This window comes from Myotis brandtii, unplaced genomic scaffold, assembly GCF_000412655.1.
Source record: "Myotis brandtii unplaced genomic scaffold, ASM41265v1 scaffold1018, whole genome shotgun sequence".
NCBI lineage: Eukaryota > Metazoa > Chordata > Mammalia > Chiroptera > Vespertilionidae > Myotis > Myotis brandtii.
This window is the reverse complement of record NW_005353397.1, coordinates 176,581-197,620: the sequence shown is the minus strand read 5'-3', so window position 1 is coordinate 197,620 and position 21,040 is coordinate 176,581. Positions and strand designations below refer to the sequence as shown.

At 41.9% G+C, this 21,040-nt stretch overlaps 1 long non-coding RNA gene across 1 annotated transcript in view; it reads left to right on the top strand.

The window, feature by feature from the left end:
- LOC102242381 overlaps positions 1-21,040 on the top strand; it is a 48,253-nt gene that overhangs the window by 25,338 nt on the left and 1,875 nt on the right. The window contains exon 2 of the long non-coding RNA XR_312988.2: positions 20,347-20,520. This is a non-coding gene — a long non-coding RNA (uncharacterized LOC102242381). The remainder of the gene's footprint in view (positions 1-20,346; positions 20,521-21,040) is intronic.

Here is a 21,040-nt window from a genome sequence, read left to right as displayed (position 1 = left end):
CTGAAGCTCCAAACCTCTCCTTTTTTTCTTTTCTTTTTTTTAATTCTGGGATTTATTTACCTTCTATGGCTGTCACTGGAACTGAGAGCCGGCTTTCTCTCTGAGGCTCGGCTCCAGCTCTGAGACCTAGGCTGCTGAAAGCAGGTATCTGGTTTGTTTGGGTTCTATAATCGAAACACTCTTTCAACTCCAGCTCTGAGGCCCAGCTGGCTGAAAGCAGGTTTCTGGGTTTTTTTTAGCTTCTATAATTGCAACAATGTTTCTTAAACTGAAAGCTCAGAGGCCGGCAGCGGCAGGCGGGGAATGTTGGCTTCCTCCATCACTGAAGCAAGCAAGCCTCCTGTTCGCTTCAAGCTGCCTGGCTGCCGGCTGCCATCTTGGTTGGCAGTTAGTTTTCATATCTCGCTGATTAGCCAATGGGAAGGATAGCGAAGTTACGGTTAATTACCATGTTTCTCTATTATTAGATAGGATATCTAAAAATAAATTTTAAAAATTGGTTTGCCTAACAAAAATTCAAGAACATGTGGAGAGGCATGAGAAAAGGATGTGAAGAGAGTTTGGATTTGATCCTGTAGAGATTGAAAAGCACATAGAGATTTTTAACTTGAAAGGTGGAGTGATTCAATCTATATTTTTGGGAAGGTAGCATATAGGACTGAGAACTAGAGGTGGCACTGGTAGGATGAGTGTAATGGACTCATTCTCTTTTAGTCTTTATTTATAAAACAAAAATGTTCTTCTATCTAGTCTTGGGTGGAAATAACTTGCACTGGAAGTTCCTAGGGTGTGGTACTCGAGTCCTTTCGTGACTATAAAATCAGACAAACAGTATAGACATTTAGTTCCTCCTTCTCATCCTGTATCCTGGCATCCATTACAGTGTTCACAGGCATTGTGGGAAGGGGAAATTCAGTCTCCTGATTCATATGGATGGACCATGTGAATCAGGGCAGAAAGCTCCTGGTGAAGTGCAGAAAGCTCCTAGGAGAGGTTGGCCTTGCTGGAAATGCAGAGACGGGAGTGTAGGGTGTCAGGGTGCAGTTTAGAAGTTGTAATTTGAAGGTGGCCTGGGCTGTATTCAGTGACACTGAGTTCCAGCCAACTGACTAGGTTCCTTTGAGTTGTAATGATTTCAATTTCTTCATGTACTGACATTCAGAAGGTGCTAATCTCCTCAAGGGCAGGTTCAGAAGAAAATCCGTATGTGGACATAAGGTGGGTGAGAGCCCTATGGGGGTACAAACCACTGATTGTGAGGATCACATGGGGTGAGGTGACCCAGAAACCCTCCCACAGTAGAAGAGGCTGGCAGGGAGGAGAAGCAAGTTGCGTATTTGAAGCAAGTTGAGTCCAGAATGCTGCTTACTCTAGTTGGCAAACACTGTCTGAGAACAGGTTAGCAGGCTGGCAAGCTTCTCTGTTTTGTCAGAGCCCTGTCCTAACAGCAAGCTTTGAGGGAAGATCACTTCTGTCCGTTGCTCAGTTGAGATAGTGTCAGTCTAGATCAGCCGTGGGCAAACTACGGCCCGCGGGCCGGATCCGGCCCGTTTGAAATGAATAAAACTAAAAAGAAAAAAGACCGTACCCTTTTATGTAATGATGTTTACTTTGAATTTATATTAGTTCACACAAACACTCCATCCATGCTTTTGTTCCGGCCCTCCGGTCCAGTTTAAGAACCCATTATGGCCCTCGAGTCAAAGTTTGCCCACCCCTGGTCTAGATATCTGAGGCCCAGGTAATATCAATTATAGAGATTGTTCCTTGGATGATATACCTACCCAGTTCACAGGACAGGCCTTCCTGGGTCATGACTAGTTCTAGTCATAGAAAATAATCATAGAAAATAAACAACTATCTCCTCTGTTTCTAACTCAAATCCAGTGACAGTCTGGCCCCATCTCTTTTTACCTTTGTGGTAACTTTGTTTTATTTTATTTTTTAAATCTTTATTGTTGAAAGTATTACATAAGTCCCCCTTTCCCCCCATTGACCTCCTCCAGCCCGTCCCTACCCCCCACCCCAGGCCTTCACTACCCTCTTTTGTGGTAACTTTATTTGGGACATTTTGTTATCCTCTTGCCCATTTACCTTGAGTGGTATTACCCTAAATAGATCTTTTCAACTCATTCATTCAAAGCAAAGAGAGCCACAGTCTTTGCCTAAATGTTCCTTAAAGCCTAGAGGACCACTGAGGTATTAAACAAAAAGTAACAGCACAGACACAAAGCCACACTGTGATGATGCTGGAGTGGTTCAGGTGAGGTTACATAAAAGGAGGTCACCTGTCAGGAAAGTCAGAGGTCTTCTTGGGGAAGTGACTCTGCTGAGCTCTTCCTTCGGGGGTAGAGAACTCAGGCTTCTGGCCAGGCTGGTTTATTTCCTACCAGAAGGTGAGCAACATCTCCAAAGTCAATGGAAAAAGAGAAAGAGAGAGAGAGAGAGAGAGAGAGAGAGAGAGAGAGAGAAATAAAAAAGTTGTGTTATTCCATAGTTGTAGTTCAGTGGGGCTTACTCAGCCAGAGCCACATGACTGAGAGCTACTCAAGTGACTCTGAAGGACAAAAAGAATAAAAAGGAAGCAAGCAAATGGACCTCGCTGTATTCACTGAAATGCTGCTAGTATTTCTATAATATCACGGAAAGTATAGTCCCTTCCTGACACCTGAATCTGTGGGGCCAAAAAGTTAGACATGTTCCTACTGTGGGTGCTTTCTGCCCCTTGAATGTTCTGTTTCGTGGGTGGCTTATTAAAGCCTGTTTCCAATCACTTTTCCAGTTTTTCAAGGTCCTTCAGGATTTCCCCCTGCAGTTATTGATCTTCTCCTCACAAGGAGCCCCGCTTTAACTTGTCTATGACTAGAACCGATTCAGTTATTTCATTATAATGCTGAAGGAACTTTGAGAGGTAAATATGATTGTCAGGTGACAAACTCAGCTTTCTAGAATTCCCAGGATAAAATTTCCAGTCATAAGCAAGGGTGTTATTTGACCTTTCTGAGTGGAGAGTCTGACTAACAATCTCCCTTCTCAGGAACCCGGAGGGCCTGTTGTCTGGCACTAGTTGGAGCAGTTGTGGGACTGTCCCGCACTGAAGTGTTGCAAATGCCTCTTCAGAATTTCCCCAGCCAACAGACGACTCATGAGTCAGAATGCTGGGAACTGCACAGGCAGGCACCTTGCTTTTCAGGGAAGTTTGGTTCACAAACCATAAAAACAAAAACACGCTATCTATTTAGAAACAGGTACAGGGGCGTGTAGGTGTGGAGAGATTAAAATGGATACAAACACACATCATGTAACTCCCTATTCACCAGAGACCCATAAAAATGATGGTTCCCAGGGCAAATGGATGAAAATCATTAAAATTAGTTTGAACTGCTTAATGTGATTTGTAAGTTATTAGATCCTACACAAGTCACAATGCAGTGAACTCACAAATTAAGCAGGTTGATTGGTAGGTAGTAAAAGAACATGTTTAGCAATAGAGGGGGGTGTTGCACTGCTACTGACCAACTCTAACATGTAGGGGTAATTAAAGCAATTCCAAAATAAAGGAGTTTATTAATGTTGAAAACAGGAAGAGACGGTCTCACTGTATTTATTTAAAATATATATATTTATACTTAAATTATTTATTTTTTCACATCCATTATTCCTTGTGAGCATCATGACAACCCTTTTTTATATGTTGATATGAATTACTCATTCTGATTATTAAACAAAACATGTTTATCATGAATAATTCAAAGAGATAGAGAGATATAATGTTAAAAACAAAATGCAGCCCTAACCGGTTTGGCTCAGTGGATGGAGCGTCGGCCTGCGGACTGAGGGGTCCCGGGTTCAATTCTGGTCAGGGGCATGTGCCTTGGTTGCGGGCACATTTCCAGTGGGGGGGGGGGTGCCTGCAAGAGGCGGCTGATCGATGTTTCTCTCTCATCAATGTTTCTGGCTCTCTATCCCTCTCCCTTCCTCTCTGTAAAAAATTAATAAAATATATTAAAAAAATGCACATGGAATTCCCTGCTGAGAGTATTATTGTTAAGATTTTATCAGCATCCTTGAAGACACGTCTTTGTATATATATGTAGATATCAGTACAATAATTTTGTATTTGCTACTAAGTTGACACATCATAGTATACACATGGCCACTCTCTTTTCCTCTTACTCCCTGGGAAGGAAATTTTGTTCACTTAGCAGTTTCTTCTCTCCCCACCTTATTATTCAGATTATGCAAATCAGTTAAGGAGGAGGAACCAGAGACTATGAGAGGTGATTGATCAATTTTGGGGTGAAGTTTATGATTGTGGCAGGAAAAGGCTGTGGGGAGAGAGCCTTCAGGAGCTATTTTGGTGTAAAGAGTTGGAGAACAAGATGAAGGTGGGATACAGGGGATATTTTAGTATATGGTGCTGTGGGATAAGAATTATATGTTCCTTAATGTTTTCTGAAAGTTGAGAGCAAAGGCTGAAATTACTTTGTAATGCCTTCTGGTAGCTGGACTGCTTCTCTCTCTAAATGCCGCACTGCTGAGATGGGATTATAGCAGGATCTTGTATTTATTGGATTTACACATACATGAGATTATGTCAACTATGCTGCTTATAATTCCTTTTCTTTAAAAAATATGCCTCGATGCTTCTACTCAATTCTACAAATATAAATCTCCATGGTTCTTTTAGTAGATGCATAGATTCTCTTTCATTATGTACCCTATTTTTTTAACTAGTCCCATGTTTGGTGGGTATAGGTTGTTTCTCATTGTGATGAACATCTTTGTAAGTCTTTACATATTTGTGTGACTATCTCATTGGATAGATTATTTATCAGATATAAAATTTTGTGTATAAAATGGAATATACACTTTAAGTTGTAGTACACAATGCCAACAAAAAGTCACGCTAATTTATATTCCCACCACAGAGTAAAGAAGTCCCACAGCCACACAATCTCATTCTTATCATTTTTTATTAGTGCAGTGGTTCTCAACCTTGGCTGCACATTAGAATCACCTGGGAATCTTTTTAAAATCCTGATTTCTGGGCCTCATCCTCCGGAAATTGTTTCTTTGTTACTAATGTTGTGGCCCCACCCCATAACAAAGAAACAGAATTTCCGGAGGATGAGGCCCAGAAATCAGGTTTTTAAAAAGATTCCCAGGTGATTCTAATGTGCAGACAAGGTTGAGAACCCCTGTATTAGTGGGTGAGGATTACCACAAGTTTGGCAACATATACAGAACACACATAGGAAGAAGCTGAAACCCAGAGAGGCTGAGGGACTCTCACCTCATGTGTTAGTGACATAGTTCTAGTCCATTGGCCTCTTTAGAGGGGTCCTATCCCTGGAAGAGACAACTGACAATAATGTCTGCTGGGCCACACAAAAGCTAATGCTACCCAGAGGGGAGAGGAAGGTACAGTGGGGCCTTGACTTACGAGTTTAATTCGTTCGGAGACCGAGCTCATTAAGGAGCTCGTTAAGGAGCTCGTTAACTCAAATTACTCTATCAACTCAATGCAAAAAATTGGCCGAGAGACAGTTGGTATCTCAAAAAACTCGTTAGTCGGGACACTGGTTAGTCGGGACACTCGTAAGTCAAGGCCCCACTGTACTTAAAACTGACAAAACTATTTTCAGTTCGACCCACCGTGTCACGGGCACACACACCATGGTGGTGGGCTGAGGTGTGTAAAAGTACTTTGTAAATCACTAGAGATTGAGGCACCATCTGGGAAAACAATTATCCCCTTCATCTGTATAATTAGAACTGATTGTTTAGCTAATAGAAGGGAATTATACACTGTGTGGTTTGACCTCGAATTTGAGTGTCATTTTTATCTTTTGCAACCTGATAGTCATATTTCCAGTAAGTGAAGCATTTATTATAAAAAGTGCTGAGAAGGGCAGTGCTAATCTGGACCACTTTTCCTTGTGATAGCCTGATATTAAGAGCCAGAATATCCGATTCTGTACTTTCTCATAGCAAATGTACCATAGACAGTATCTTCCTCTGTAAGTCCCTGACCCCAGGTTGCCTCTGACTTTGGCCCAGGAGGCCTGTTAATTCTATGCTTATTTATGAGCACTTTGTCTCTAGAAAAGCGGGTCCAGACAGTCCTCCCTGAGTTTATTTTACCAGCTCAGGTCCGGCTGGACTCTTAAGGACTTTAGGCACCAGCACATCTGTGTTTAACTTTGTTAGTCCCTGCCCAAGAAACCCATCCGAATTGGCAATGCTTCTGAATACACAAGTGAGACTAAATTACAAATGGAGAAAGAGTCTGGGTTAAAATAAACTGTCACCAGAAAAAAAAAAGCTATCTCCTTCCATTTTCTTTTTTCTGCAAGAAAAACAGGAAACTGACTTTGATCTTATTCTTAGGTGAGATTTGCTGTTCTAATCCTCTGAGGGGCACTTATCCCGGAATCTCTGATGATCAATGAGAAGGGTGTGGGTCCAGGGATCTGCTTGTGATAATAAAGATCCAAATCCAGTCTCTGAAGTTCTGTCTTTGAACCAGAGTAGCACAGAATAGTGGATTGAGGACCTCACAACTGGAGCATGTCTGGTGTTGCCTGGTCACCAGGCCCCTCAGCAGATGAGATTGTCAGGATATTAGATGCATAGAAAAGCAAACAAACAAAACTCTTGGCTCTGATATTCCTCTGTGAGGACAGGGCAGCCTCTAAGGTTGGAAACCTAGGTGAGAGGAGAAAATAGTTTCTGTTAGCAGAGGATGGGGAATACAGTGGGGCCTTGACTTACGAGTGTCCCGACTAACGAGTTTTTCGAGATACGAGCCGTCTCTCCACAGATTTTTTGCTTTGAGTTGCAAGCTAAAATTCGGGTTACGAGTCAGCTTCAGATACCCCACCGCTAGTTGGCGCAGCGAACGTCACAGTGAATGCCACAACATCAGCCCAGCATCACGTGTCTCACTCGTTCACTTTTTGATTTGACATACGAGTAATTTGAGTTACGAGCTCTGTCACGGAACGAATTAAACTCGTAAGTCAAGGCCCCACTGTAGTAACTATTTTCAACCATGTCTTCCCTGAGAGGTGGTGTCACCATCTGAAAGACATGGTCAGTGAAAAGTGGCCACATTCAATGTGGTCTAATTTGGGGGACCCTCCAATGATTTTACACAGGCCTGCATTTTTTCAAAGGCTGCCTTGCAGTCTGCAAAATAAGACAAGAGGGCTTTCTAATTCGCTGGTCTTGAAAGAAATAAAATAGAAGCAGACTTTCCAGTATCCCCAAGGAGGGCACTATAGGCTTTGTGTTGGATATGGATCTGAAGACTTAGGAAAGATTTAGCAGATCAGGCCGATGGTCCCTCATCAGCTACTTTAAAAGTGTCTCAGGTTCTGCCAGATGATCTGATTTTAGCCGGCATCATGCTTGTTACTGCGTTCTCGTCCGCATCACATGAGAGAGAGCCAGAAAGACATTTTCCTGAGTCTCTCCCCAGTAGAATTCTAGGTTAAATCTGCCGTGAAAGGAACTTAGGTGAGGCTTGGAAGGTGGGAGTGGGGAATGTATTTTTCTCCCGGGACAGCCCTGGATGGAGAGCGAGATCATCACTGATGGCTTCCTTCGGCGCTTGAGTTCCCTGACAGGAGGTGAGGCCACTGGCTGTAATTCCTGTAATCACTGTGTCTCCAGGTCTCCTAATGTGGTCCTGCGTTCCCTCAGCCAATTTTCTATGTTAAGTACCTCCCCACTCAAAACAGTCACTTTTTCCTCCCCTAATAATCTTGAATGACAAGAGGTATAAGCGCAAAGTCGTTGGTCATCCATGTTAATAAATCTGAATTTTGATAAGCATCAAATTATCGACAGATATATGGCTTACAAACAGAAAAATACATATGATGCAGTTTCATTTTTATGATGTTCAAAAGCAATGATGTTAGAAGTAAGGACAGTGGTTGTGTTTGGGGGTGGGGGTAGCGATGGGGTGTGCCATGAGGAAGACTTGGGGTGCTATAATGTTTGATTTCATCAAGATTGTACTTATATGGTTGACTTCTTTTTGTGACAATTCTTTAAGCAAGATAAGTTATGCACTTTTCTTCACAGGCATTAAACTTCAACCAACATTTTATTTAAAAATATTTAAGGCTGGCAGGAAATTTCATTTTTAGTGTTAATCCTAAAATGACAACTTAGTCATTGAGTGCCATCTTACTTTTTGACAGATGGTACAACTGAGGCAGGAAGAGACCCAGTAGCTTGCTCAAGTTCTGCCTGCAAGTAGTGTTTTCTATCCATTTATAATCTGATTTAATGTGAAAATTTTATAAATCAGGTTTTCCTAGTTACCTTTTACCCATTTTTCTAATTCATAAAGAAATAAAATCAACTTTACTTAAAAATAGTTAAGAGGAATTATTCCAAGCTAATTTTTCATCTCAGGAATTACTTAAAAAATCAAACTCTATAGTGAAAAGGTCTATGGAAAACATCGGTTGAAAAAGTGCCAACCTTGCCAAGGTATTTAGAATTTAGGAGTTGGAAGGAGAGAAACCACCTCAACAATGAACCATTGTGAATTGGATGTGGCTCTAAATCAAGGAAAAACACATGTTGTAAAATATCACCAAGAAAGGTAAAATGGAGTAACTAGACTTACTGTGGTTATCATTTTGCAATGGACATAAAGGTGGAATTACTATGCTATACACCTCAAATTAATTTAATAATGTCAATTATACTTTAATAAAAAATTACTGAATAAAAACACACAGAGAAGATAGATAAAATGGATAGTGCTCAAAAATTCACACAAATTTCATCCATTTCCCACAGCTTCTGCTATCATTGGGCCACGTGGCTTGTTATCTCTTACGGCTTATAATTCCTAAGACCTAATGGGCACATTGGCTCAGCATTATTTTCCCTGCTATTCTTGCCCTGATAATACAGGCTGACCTGTAATGTCCATCAAGTGAACCCTGTCCAGCAGGGAGTTTCACCAAAGCAGGGCTACTTCCGGGGCAGCTGCAGATTTCATAGTTAACAAAGGATGAGCGGTTCTCTCTGCAGAGTTTCCCCACCGCCTACCCCCACCTTCACTACAGCCTAAATCTTAATATATTTAGGACATTCTAGGTCTGTTACAACACACATATGGTTTTGAAATCTTTTAACCCATTACTTTCATAAATCAGCAATAGTGTGTGCTGTTGAGCCCCTTGGTTTTTTCTGCTCTTGCAACCAGCATAGCTCAAAAAAAGACTACTTCTTAGAATCTACTCATTCTCTCTCTCTCTCTCTCTCTCTCTCTCTCTCTCTCTAAATATATATATATATATATATATTGAACTTTCACTCCATGCCTCGCAGTGGGCGAGGTTCTGAGGTCATATGATGAATAAGATGAAGTCTCTGTTCCCAAGAAACTCATGATTGGCTGCAGAATAGTTGTACAAAATAATAGTTTAGTTACAGGAATAAATGTTGGTGCTGGATAAAGCATGTCATTTAAGTCCTAATTATGAGTTTTGAATTCTGTTTTCTTGATAGCTCTTTGCTGGTGTCCTTCCAATATGAGGGTTACTGCTATTTTGGATAAAAGGCTTTTTTTTTTGAGAACTTATCCTGTTTGAATTTATTTAAATGTACTAAACTTGGGCATAGTTTGGGAGCATACCAAATCCAGATGATGAAAAGAATATACACATAGAGAAAAATAGGCTGGAGCTTCGTGCTTGAAATTGATACCGATTAGAAGTCCAAGAAGTAAGGAATTGTATGGAAGAAGCTCCTATAATGGTGACTCTCAAACTAAGTTTGAGAAGGTTCTAAGAGAAATACTGATATTGGGTTAAAACAAAGGTCAAAGATAAGTTTGTTACCTGGTCATTATCAGACAGTATTTCAGGCTAACAGCTCATAACATGGATATTTAAGGGCAACTTCCCTAGACTCTGAGTTTGTATATCTTCTCAGAGCAGGGAAATTCTATTGCAGATCAAGAGATACCCACTTGTAGTTATTTCTACTTTGTTGTCAGGGAGATAAATTATCTGCCAAATGTGATTAAAGACTTGAACCATAAAAGATTGACAGTCACTCAAGATACTTTTGACCTAACTTTTATCATCCATGGGTTTGAAAGAATCAGAAATTGTTTTAAAACCCTGCTGCAGGACTCTCCTTTCAGCCCTGATGAGATCTGGTGATGAATATTCAAAAGACTAGAAATCAGCCCTAACCGGTTTGGCTCAGTGGATAGATCATCGGCCTGTGGACTAAAGGGTCTCAGGTTCAATTCCGGTTAAGGGCATGTACCTTGGTTGCAGGCACATCCCCAGTAGGGAGTGTGCAGGAGGCAGCTGATCAATGTTTCTCTCTCATCGATGTTTCTAACTCTCTATCCCTCTCCCTTCCTCTCTGTAAAAAATCAATAAAATATTAAAAAAATAAAAGACTAGAAATCAGAGGTAATGGGACGTGACTCTCTGTAAAAAATCAATAAAATATTAAAAAATAAAAGACTAGAAATCAGAGGTAATGGGACATGGACTGGATGATGGGAGTGGAGGGACAGGGCTGAAGTGGAGGGTGCCCACCTTGAGTTAAGCTGTGAGTAATCACTGTCTATAGGAATACAGGCCAAGTGCGTTCAAGAGAACCTACTTTCAAGAGAAGCTAGAAATATGCATATTTCTTTGGGTTTGGGTTTTCATCATTTTTAATTGGTGTCAAATATATATAGAAAAGGCTGTACTTCCGGCTAGGATTTACAAGGATATGAAAGCCCTCTGCTCCCCATGGTAACAAAAAGAAACACCAATACAAACTTCAAATCATACTTTTCTATGAGGCTAACAAAGAGCAGAGGACACAGGGATGCTGTGATGAACAGAATAGCTCAATAATTCTCCCTCCAAACCCAAAGAAGAAGAGGGTGGTGAACAAAGAAGAAATGACATAAACCCTATGTTCTTGTGGTAATTGGACTGCAGGGTCCTGGCTGAGTTGAATCTAACGGTGAACCCAAAATACCTACAACTGCAGCCAAACTTTCTCCCACTTCAAATACCGACAAGATTAAAAAAGAAAAAAGAAAAAAAAAGCAGTGTCAAGGAAGGCTGTGGTGTGTTCCACATCCGTTTTTATCAGAGAAATGTTAGTGTATGTGTTCAGGTTACTTAAAAAAAATTTTTTTAAAAAAAGCACCAGGAGTCTTTGCACTTTAAATAACAAGGCATCTCAGGGTTGAGTGGTGGACTTTGCTTCCATTGGTTAACAACCAGGTAGGGCAAATGGCATTTTTATTTTTACAATAACCTCTTTAATAAATGACAAATGTTTTCTTCTGGCTATTAACAGTGGGGATTAGTTTGTTTTTCATCTTACAAGGATCTGGGGTAAAAACAAGTTGGAAGTCCTCCTCCAAGAAAACAAGTTTATCATATGTCAATCTTCTCAGCAAACCACTGAGATTTAAATTGCACCTTAATATTATTCTTCCATCTTCCAAACAGTGTGGCTGGAAAATTTTTGTGGGAATGAAAATCTGAAACCTGGGGGTAGAAGCTGAAGAGGGGGGTTCGATTTCACAGTGTTTAGCAGATAGGATTTGGCAAATGCTAAGCTGCATTTGCAGTGTTTCTTCCTATTCACTGAGGTCAAGCTAGAGAAAAGTGTTATTTCTCCTGACCACTTTTATGTGCTTGTCATTTATTCGTCTTGTGCTGAAAGTCTGAACCCAAAGAATAGACTTCATTTCTGTGCTGTTGATTGAAAGAGGAAAAATGTGTCGAGTGTCATCAGTACTTTCTTCTAAGAAGACTAACTTTATCCTTTTTTTTCCTGCTAAAGAAATTTTAAAAAATGAGAGAAATATGTGAAATGCATTTTTCTAAGCCGACCTTGTGAGCACACCCACAAATGTGCACTGAACTGCGGTTAGCATCCTCCAGATTATAACGAGCGTCCCCTGTTTACTCCTGCAAGTGAGTACATACGGTGGATGCAGGGCAATGGCTGGCACATTGCCACACGTCCTTTTCTCTGATATTAGCCTGGCTGGTGTGCCGAGGCCCTGGGGAGGTGCTGTTACCTGTCAGGCTGATGGGTGGGAGTGCATCTCAAAAGTCCTTCAACCCTGCCTGTCAGAAGCTGCCTTCAAGAAGAAGACAGGCCAGAGGGATTCAACAGAACACTGGGCATCCCCAGTGGGGAAGGCTGCGGGAGGCAGTAAAGGAAGATGGAGGGGGAAGAAGTGCTGGTTTTACCTGTTTGACTTGTTAGGTCTGATTTCTGTGAACAGGCAAGGCAGTTATTCTTGGTGTCATCTTAATTACTTTCTGTGCAAAGAAAAAAAATAAGACAGAAGGTGCCAATAATGTGTTTGCACTGTCAATAGATTATTATTATTATTATTCTTTCTAAGAATTCTTTTGACTCACAGAGCAAATTATATACCATCTGTTTTCCCCTGAAGATGAGTTCTTGTTAGATTTACTCATTTTGCCTCCTCAGAAGATGTACTAACAGTGCCAGTTTTGGGCGTCTGTGTGTGTGTGCAGGAGACTGGAGAGAGAAGGGCAGATATTTGGTGGTTTTCTTTTTTCACACAGATAAGTATTATGTCTCTTCTCTTAAGAGAATCCTTGAAGCTTCTCTTGCTTTCTAGCCTCCAAATTCCAGTGGCCATTCTCACTTAGGACCAGATGCTATAGAAGTCAGAGCTAACACGTGTCTTACTTGGGGGCTTAGATGGGAAAGAGAACCTTTTGAAGGTGATAATAAGGAATTCGTGCAACCCGAAACTTCCAAGGAGGAGATCTAGGCTGCCTGCTTATTTAGCACCATCCTTAGAAAGCACATCACTTGTCCACTAAGTTTTTATTTTCTTAGGAAATGGAGAGAGTAGTGCCTCCTTCCTCTTTTTGAAGAAACAAACAACAAACATGGCAAGGTCAAATGAACATAATCGTTTTATGCTTTTCTACTTCTCGATTCCTCCTTTTTGCTCATTTCTCACTCTATCATAATTGGCCAATATTCTCATCTCCTTCACCCATTCATCAATAGTGTTGCTGATGTCAGAGAGGTAACGTGTCTGCGGAGGTGCAGTGCGGGCAGTGGGCATGCCCAGTGAGGACTTGGCTTACAGAAGTTTGCTCGAAGACTGTCTTTGGAGTAGTTGTGTCTGAAGTGAGAAGAGGAGGGCACTTGTTGGGGAGTGACATAATGAGTGGCTTATGACTGACTTCTCTGAAGTCCCTTCATCCTTTAGTTTTGGACCTGGAGGACACTGGGCCTTCTCATTTTCTATGCACGCGTGAACCAATGACTTTCAGACCAGGTTGGACAGGAAAGGAGTGGGTGGTATCCATGCACATGGCGAGCCTTGGAGTGCTCGCCCAGCCCACAGCCCAGAGACCACCTGCAACTAAACCTAGCACGGTGTCCTGTGCAGAGTAAGGACTAAGGAGTAGTGTTTATTGAGTCAATGAAAAAATGGATGAAAAAGCGAATAAGCCTCTGCTCTACTGCTTTTAGTCTGAGTGAAGATGAGCCAGGAGAACATACTTTGAGGGTAGGTGAAACCAGCAGGCGTTTTTTAATGCCCCAAAGAACAAGCAAAAATATCTGAAGCAAAGCCCTCCTACGAAGCCCCTGAGCTTCCTGGGCCATTGGTCATGATGAGGGTTAGAGACTAGTCCGTGGAGCAGAAAGAACCCTGAGAAAAGAGGCTCCTGGGGACCCCGGGCTCTCTGCTCCACTAGCTCGGAAATCCTTAACAGCAGTGTTAGTGGGGAATAGGCAGTGGTCAAAGGAGAAGAAATTCTCAGTTCCACTCAGGATTTGGCGACACAGCTTATGGAAGAGACTTCTTTAAATGGCAAATGATAAAGAAGGGCTGACCCTGTGGTTTGGAGAACTCTGTGGGCTACCTGAGAAGTAGACCTGTGCTCTGTGTGCGGATTAGCAATACCGGGGCAGATGGAGGTTCCATTCCCGGGACAGGCATCTAAGCTGTGTAATAGCACAGTGTTCCTCTGATGTCTACCCTTCGGAAGCTGTAGTGTGGGTCTTTTCTCACCTGCTATATTCTCATTAAAAGTAGGGGCCTTCCGGAATCATCTCAGTAGCTCCTTTACTTACAAACTTCCATGGACACAGAGTTGCTTTTGTGGTTCCTGTAAGAAATAGATGAGCGATATGACCATTACTGACTCATCCTTCTTTAGCGGTTAGCAATGAGGACATGTTATCCATTGTTTTTATCATTTGAGTCAGAAGAGGCATCTGTAATACGCTTAACAAAATGTAACATAACAGAAGAGCAATTAGTCTTTCAAGAATATATTTTTCTTATTGACTCTCTGGAGAGGCTGTGGGAAAAGTCTACCTGCTTTGGACTCCCATCATTTCCAAATTGTTTTATGCGTGCAGCAGCTCATCTCCTTGTGCTTTTCTCATTCCGAGATTCTTTTCTGCTCCTAGTGCACCCTTTTCTCACTGAACCTGCCTCTTCATTTCTCTACATTTGTTTCCTCTAAATTCTAACATTTAAAATACATTGTAAAACTCCCAGCCTCTTTGAAGCCTTTTCATAAAACTCATCTTTAAATCTGAAGTTCACTTTGGTTGGCTCAGCCAGAGCTCGCTTGAAGCCATAATAAGCTCTATGTGTGACCTCTGTGTCTTATTTGTACAGTCTCTTGTCTTTCCAGTTGGGCTAGACTCCGCATCTATCCCAGGTGGGCAAGGAAGGTCTTTGATTTGGCCATGATCCCGAGAAGCATGTTCTGCACATGGCAGATGATGTTAACAAAGTCTACCTGACCCACGAGATGGGGTGTCAGATTTAACTCGGCAGATAGGAAATGAGACATGAAGTGGCTAAAAAACAAGGGCACAGAGTTGCCCAAATGGTCTATATGCCAATTAAATGTTCCTGTTCAAATGGAAGAGAAAACAGTGGTGACTCAATGAGCTAACATTGCCATCTGATAGATATTTGGCTATTTCCTGCTTTGAGCTTCCAGTCCAGCTCCTGGAAGACATATGCCCTGCAGACTCCACATTCCAATTAGAGTGAAATCACATTTTTAAAAAAGTACCATTTCCAGAAATATAACATAACTAAATAAGATCCAGTACTGAAGGCAGGAAGAAAGACCAGTCTCTCAACACTTAGTTGAAATAGCTCCTAACAGTACACGGACACATTTTGTTTAGTTCGATCATTGAAGACAGATTGGAGAAATGAGAAGCAGTTGAGTTTTGGAAATTATTATGTCAAATGATGTAATAAATGCTTTACATGTAGGATTAGATGAACGTCCTCTGGGACTAAGAGCTGAGAGGCAGCATGGGATAAGATGAGGAAAACAAAAGCAAAATGTTCCTGAGTCAGTCATTTAATCAGGTCTCTGGCTGTGTTTGGGGTTACAGAGTGACAGATGACATTCTCATGGACACCTGAGCATAATCGGACGCAGGTGTGGCCCAATCTGTGACGTCTCTGGCTGTGTTTGGGGTTACAGAGTGACAGATGATGACATTCTCATGGACACCTGGGCATAATCGGACGCAGGTGTGGCCCAATCTGTGAATAACAGGATTGAATTGTACTCGTCTGGAATTGTGCCCCTCATTCCAGTTGTGGGATTTAATTAATTCTTACTCAGAAGTTAGTCACTTCAAGGTAAATGTCATAGAAGGGCAAAGAACTACCTTAATGTGGTTTAGAGTTAGATGTGGCTCATTTTCATTTTACTGCTATTATCAATTGTTTAAAGGACTTTTGCTGAATGATTTCATTGTATGTGTGCCTTCAGGCTCTCTAGAGCAATTTGGAAAATACAATATAGAATAAAGCACAGAATTATTAAAATGACTTTAAACAGTGTGAGTCCAATTTCCAAAGGAGGTGGTAATACCCATATTTATTCATATTTCATTGCCTCATACTCCAAATTTGAGAATGAAATTGATAAGACTGTGTCCCCACCTAATCATCTCACTGCCTCCTTATACTTTTTCTTCTGTTCTTTCTTTTCTATGAAGCAACTCTGGCTTCTAGCAGGAGCTCACAGGGGGATTTTAGAATTAGAGGCTGAGTGATCTGGATGAAAGCCAGAATCTCCCCTTCATGTGCTTTCCTTTCAATAGATATATTGTTCCCCATCAAGGAAAAACTTTTGAACAAAATAGAGTGGAGTTGTCCTCACTGTGGTTGACAACAACAATTAAATTCCAGGTTTCTTCCTACTGCTTTTTTATTGCCTGTTTCTTACCTGGTTCTGCCCCAGTGTTCCCTGAAGTGTTGGAGGCTGAGCTGGAACCTCTGTTAACTGGCACCAAGCAAGGTTAGGAAGGGGACAAAGTGAATAACAGCTCCCCTGTGGACATCTCTGCCTGTGGTTCTAACCCCCCACGATACTGGGAGTGGGGGTGCTGTGGGGAGAGGAACAGATTCAAGGGGATTTGCCTGAAGAGGTTGCCTGGTAACCTATTTTGGGCCAAACATACTGAAATAGTAAATATGAAACTTGAAGGAAAGGACATTTTAAATAAAGCCTACCTTTAATCACTTTATAAATATATTTTCTTCTCCCCCTTTTTAAATTCATCTTGCTTTTCTAATCTCTCTCCTTTATTAATTGTTATAGGTATATTTCAAATCAAGATCTCTGTCATGATCCCTTCTTTAAAATGTTGGCTATAGAACAATGGGTTGTCATAGAAATGTAAAATAACTTTCCTGTGTATGTTGTCAGAATAGAAAGAGCGCTGGGTGTACAGTCAGACCACCAGTGTTTAAGCTTTGCTGCCAACTTGTGGAAATGACGTAACCACACTGTGCCTCAGTTTATTCAGTTGAAAAACAGAATAGCATGATACTTAAAACACTTTCTGTTTCATTAAGAAAGCTGAAATGAAAGAAATATTGTATAAAACCTAATATGGAAAATACATACTACAGAAATGCAAAGTATAGTGCATGGTAAAGAACAGTATCATAATTTGATCTTGTTTTGTTTATTTCTTTCTTCCATTATCCAAGCTAAGGATAATAGACAATATTAATGTTTCAAGCATTGTGCTAACTAGTTTAAATGTAATATTTACTTACATAATTGTTTAGCCCTATTAGCATTCCATTTTACAGGTGAGGACATGAAAGCATAGAGATGTAAAGTAAGTTGCCTAAGGCCACACAACTAGCAATGGGGCTGAATTTTGCCCCCCCAAAAAACCATATGTCGAGGTCCTAACTCCTGGTACTTGTACAAGTAACCTTATTTGGAAAAGGGCCTTTGCAGATGTAATTAACTTGAGGACCTTGAGATGAGGTAATCCTCGGTTGGAGTGGTTCCTAAATGCTCTGCAAGTGTCTTTCTGACAGACAGAATGGACTCACAGACAGACAGAAGGGAGACCTCCATGTGAAGAGAGAGGTAGGAATTGGGGTGTTGCTGCCACGAGCCTAGAAATGTCTGGGGCACCAGAGAATTAAAGTGACAAGAAAGAATTCTTCTCTGGAGCTTTCAGAGGGAGGATGGCCTGCTGACACCTGGCCTTGGGACTTGTAGTGTCAGGACTGTGAGAAAGTACATTGCTGCCACCTTAAGCCGCCCATTCTACGTTACGTGGTTGTGGCAGGCGCGGAAAGCTCTTACAGGGCCCCAGGACCCACACTGAGGGAGTCTGACTCCAGAACATAAACACTTGATCATTTTGCTTAATTTTACTTTTTTAATTGAAATATAAGTAAATTCAGGAAAGAAGGAAATTGTCCAAGTGAATGTGGTATAATTGTTTTGGTGCAATGAAATGGTTAATTGTGAAAGTGTGCTCTTACACAAGGTCAGATGTTACAATTATTGTTTTGAGGGCACGTGACTGTTGAAACTCTTAGTTTTTCAAAATGTCCAGTCTAGAAGTAGCCTAGAAAAAATTTGTTTAACTAAGAAATTAAAAATCCCTTTTTGAAAAAGGAAATCGTTTGTTGGTACTCAGCAAAAGTAAACAAAGTTAATCACAAGTAAACCCAATCATACCAGAATACAGGAACATTCTACGTGATGAGCTGAGATTTGTGTCAGAACAATGGCAATGTCAGTTTTAGATCAATATCGTCTTGTGTACTTAGAGAGAAAAAAGCGATTTGTTTCTTGGAGACAGGGGGTCTCTTTGGTTATGCTAAAACTTCTCTGAACAGCCCAGCATTTCCTAGCCATGGCTAATGCATTTTGCTCGTGTATAAGTGTTTGTTGTATAAAATATTCTCTCCATGTCCACTGGTTTATAAATAACACTCTTGAAAGCTTTTAAAAGTGTGATTCTCCAGAGGTTAGAAAAGCTCTGGGTAATGGCTGCCTCTGCTCTCGCCTGGCCTCTTGGAAGTCAGCTCGGCATGATGGCAGCCCAGTTAGGCGGCTCAGGAGCCACCAGGTGCCTGCCCACCTTTCTCCAAGACCCATGGAGCAGCAGAGAGCCTCGGGGAATGAGGAAGTGAGTGCCACAGCCAGGATCCAAACCTGCCCACAGAAGCTTCATCTTCTTTTTTATTTTAATTTTTTTAAAATTTATTTTTATTTATTTCAGAGAGGAAGGGAGAAGGAGAGAAAGACAAAAACATCAAGGATGAGAGAGAATCATTGATCTTGATCGGCGGCTTCCCACATGCCCCACACTGGGGACTGAGCCTGCAACCCAGGCATGTGCCCTTGATCAGAATCGAACCCGGGACCCTTCAGTCCGCAGGCTGATGCTCTCTCCACTGATCCAAACCCACTAGGGCCATCTTCTTACGTTCAGTAAAATTGAAGTCTGTTTGAGTTTATCCTCTGATGTCTCCTGAGCTCTGATGTCCCCTGAGCTCTGATCCCACATTTGTGACTGTTTGTTGCAACCCTCCCTTTGGTTTTCTGCCTAGTCCAAGGGATTCAAATGCTTTTAGTGTAACCCTTCATTGCCTCCTCCCAACCGGGCCTTCACCTAATAACTCATGCTGTGGAGGGAGCAGCATTCTCCCAGGAATCAAGGCTCACAGCTTTGCCATCATCTTTGATTCTCACCCTTCACGATTTGTGCTTCCGATCAGTTACTGAGGGCTGTAAGTCACACTCCACAATGTCTTTCCCACTGTCATTACCTGCTAAGGTCAAGTTATGACACTGCCTCCTGCCTAGACAACTGAAACAACCCTTTACTGGCCCCGAACCTTAGACTCTTTCCCACTCAATACATTACACACCTGCAGACGATCTGCCTGTCTCTAACTTTTACCTCTCTGCATGTCCACGTCATGCAGTTTGATTTCCTTAGCCCGTCACTGATGTCACTTTACAGTTTGGTTTCAGAATACCTTTCAGACTTTGTCCCTGCTGCTGCCCTTCTTCCTTCCTTTAAGCAGCCGGACTTCAGTTCTGCCTCTTTCTACCACAGCCCTTCACTGCTCACTTTTCTGCCTTCTTTCATTCCATTTCCATAGCTTGCAGAACCAGTTCTCCTCTTTTCTGCATGTCTGAATTTTATCTCACACAAACATCTCTCAGAGGTCACCTCTTCCAGGGTCCCAGCACTCCTACTTTAGTGTTAGATGCAGAAACACAGAGAAAAAGACCCCTTTATCCCAAGGTTCTTACAATAGTGAAGGGGCCAGTTAAGCAACAGACAACCACTCTGGGGTAATATGGAATTAGATGCTTAGGCTGCGGCATAAAGAGCATCTCATATCGGGTTGGCAGAGAGGAAACAAGTAGAACAAAAGCAGGGCCTGTGAGCAGGGCAGACATTCAGCTGGTTCAACCTGTGAACTACTGTGATGATCTGTCCTGACTGTGGCTCTGATGCCCCAGCTGCTGGGCCCAGTGCTGGGGTCTCCCTGGACCTAGCCTGGCAGGAGCTCTCTAGCTCCTGCTCCGACATTCTGGTCCACATCGTTCTGATGGGTCAGACCTCACCATTTTATTTATTAAATATCTCAAATATCTCCCCTGCCTGTTTCTGTAACAACAGGTAAAAGCTTGGGATTGACAGAGATGGTGAGGAATAGAACCCTATTTGACCAGGGCTTTAGCCAACTCTTCCCAACTTAGTTTACTCCTTCAAGGTTGATGCTCTCCTCTCGAGTTTGTACTCTGTGATCTCAGAAAATCCATGTCGTGTCTGTTTCCCTTGAAGTGTCTCTCAGCCTCATAAGTTCCCATTATGCTGCTATTTTCAATGTTTTTGCATTTCTTGTTTCTTGTGAATTCAAGACCTTGCTCCAGGCTTCAAATTCTGAGATGTACAATCAACAAAGGTACAGTAGGCCCCCACCCCCTTTATCTGTGGTTTTGTTTTCCACAGAATCAGTCACTTGCAGTCAATTTCAGTTTGGAAATATGAAGTAGAAGATTCCAGAAATAAACAATTGCATGCTGTTCTAAGTAGAGTGAAGAAATCTTGCCCTGTCTCACTGTTTCACCAGGGACCTGACTCATCCCTTTGTCAAGTTCATCCATGCGTACAAGGTCCCCAACGGTGAGTCACTTCACTGACGAGATCAGATGGACTGTCACAGTATCGCAGTGCTTGTGTTCAAGTAGCCCTTATTTGACTTAATAATGGCCCCAAAGCTAATCACAAAACTTGTATTACAGTATCCTATCTAATAAAAGAGAAACATGGTAATTAACTGTAACTTCGATACCCTTCCCATTGGCTAATCAGGGCGATATGCAAATTAACTGCCAACCAAGATGGCGGCCGGCAGCCAGGCAGCTGAAGCGAACAGGAGGCTTGCTTGCTCCAGTGATGGAGGAAGCCAAGGTTCCCCGCCTGCCACCGCCCAGCTCTGAGCTGCACTCTAAGCAACTATGTTGCAATTATAGAAGCTAAACAATCCCCAGAAACCTGCTTTCAGAGCTGGAGTTGCAACAGTGTTTCAATTATAGAAGCCAAACAAACCCAGATATCTGCTTTCAGCAGCCGAGGTCTCAGAGCTGGAGCCGAGCCTCAGAGCTAAAGCTGGCTCTCAGTTCCAGTGACAGCCATAGAAGGT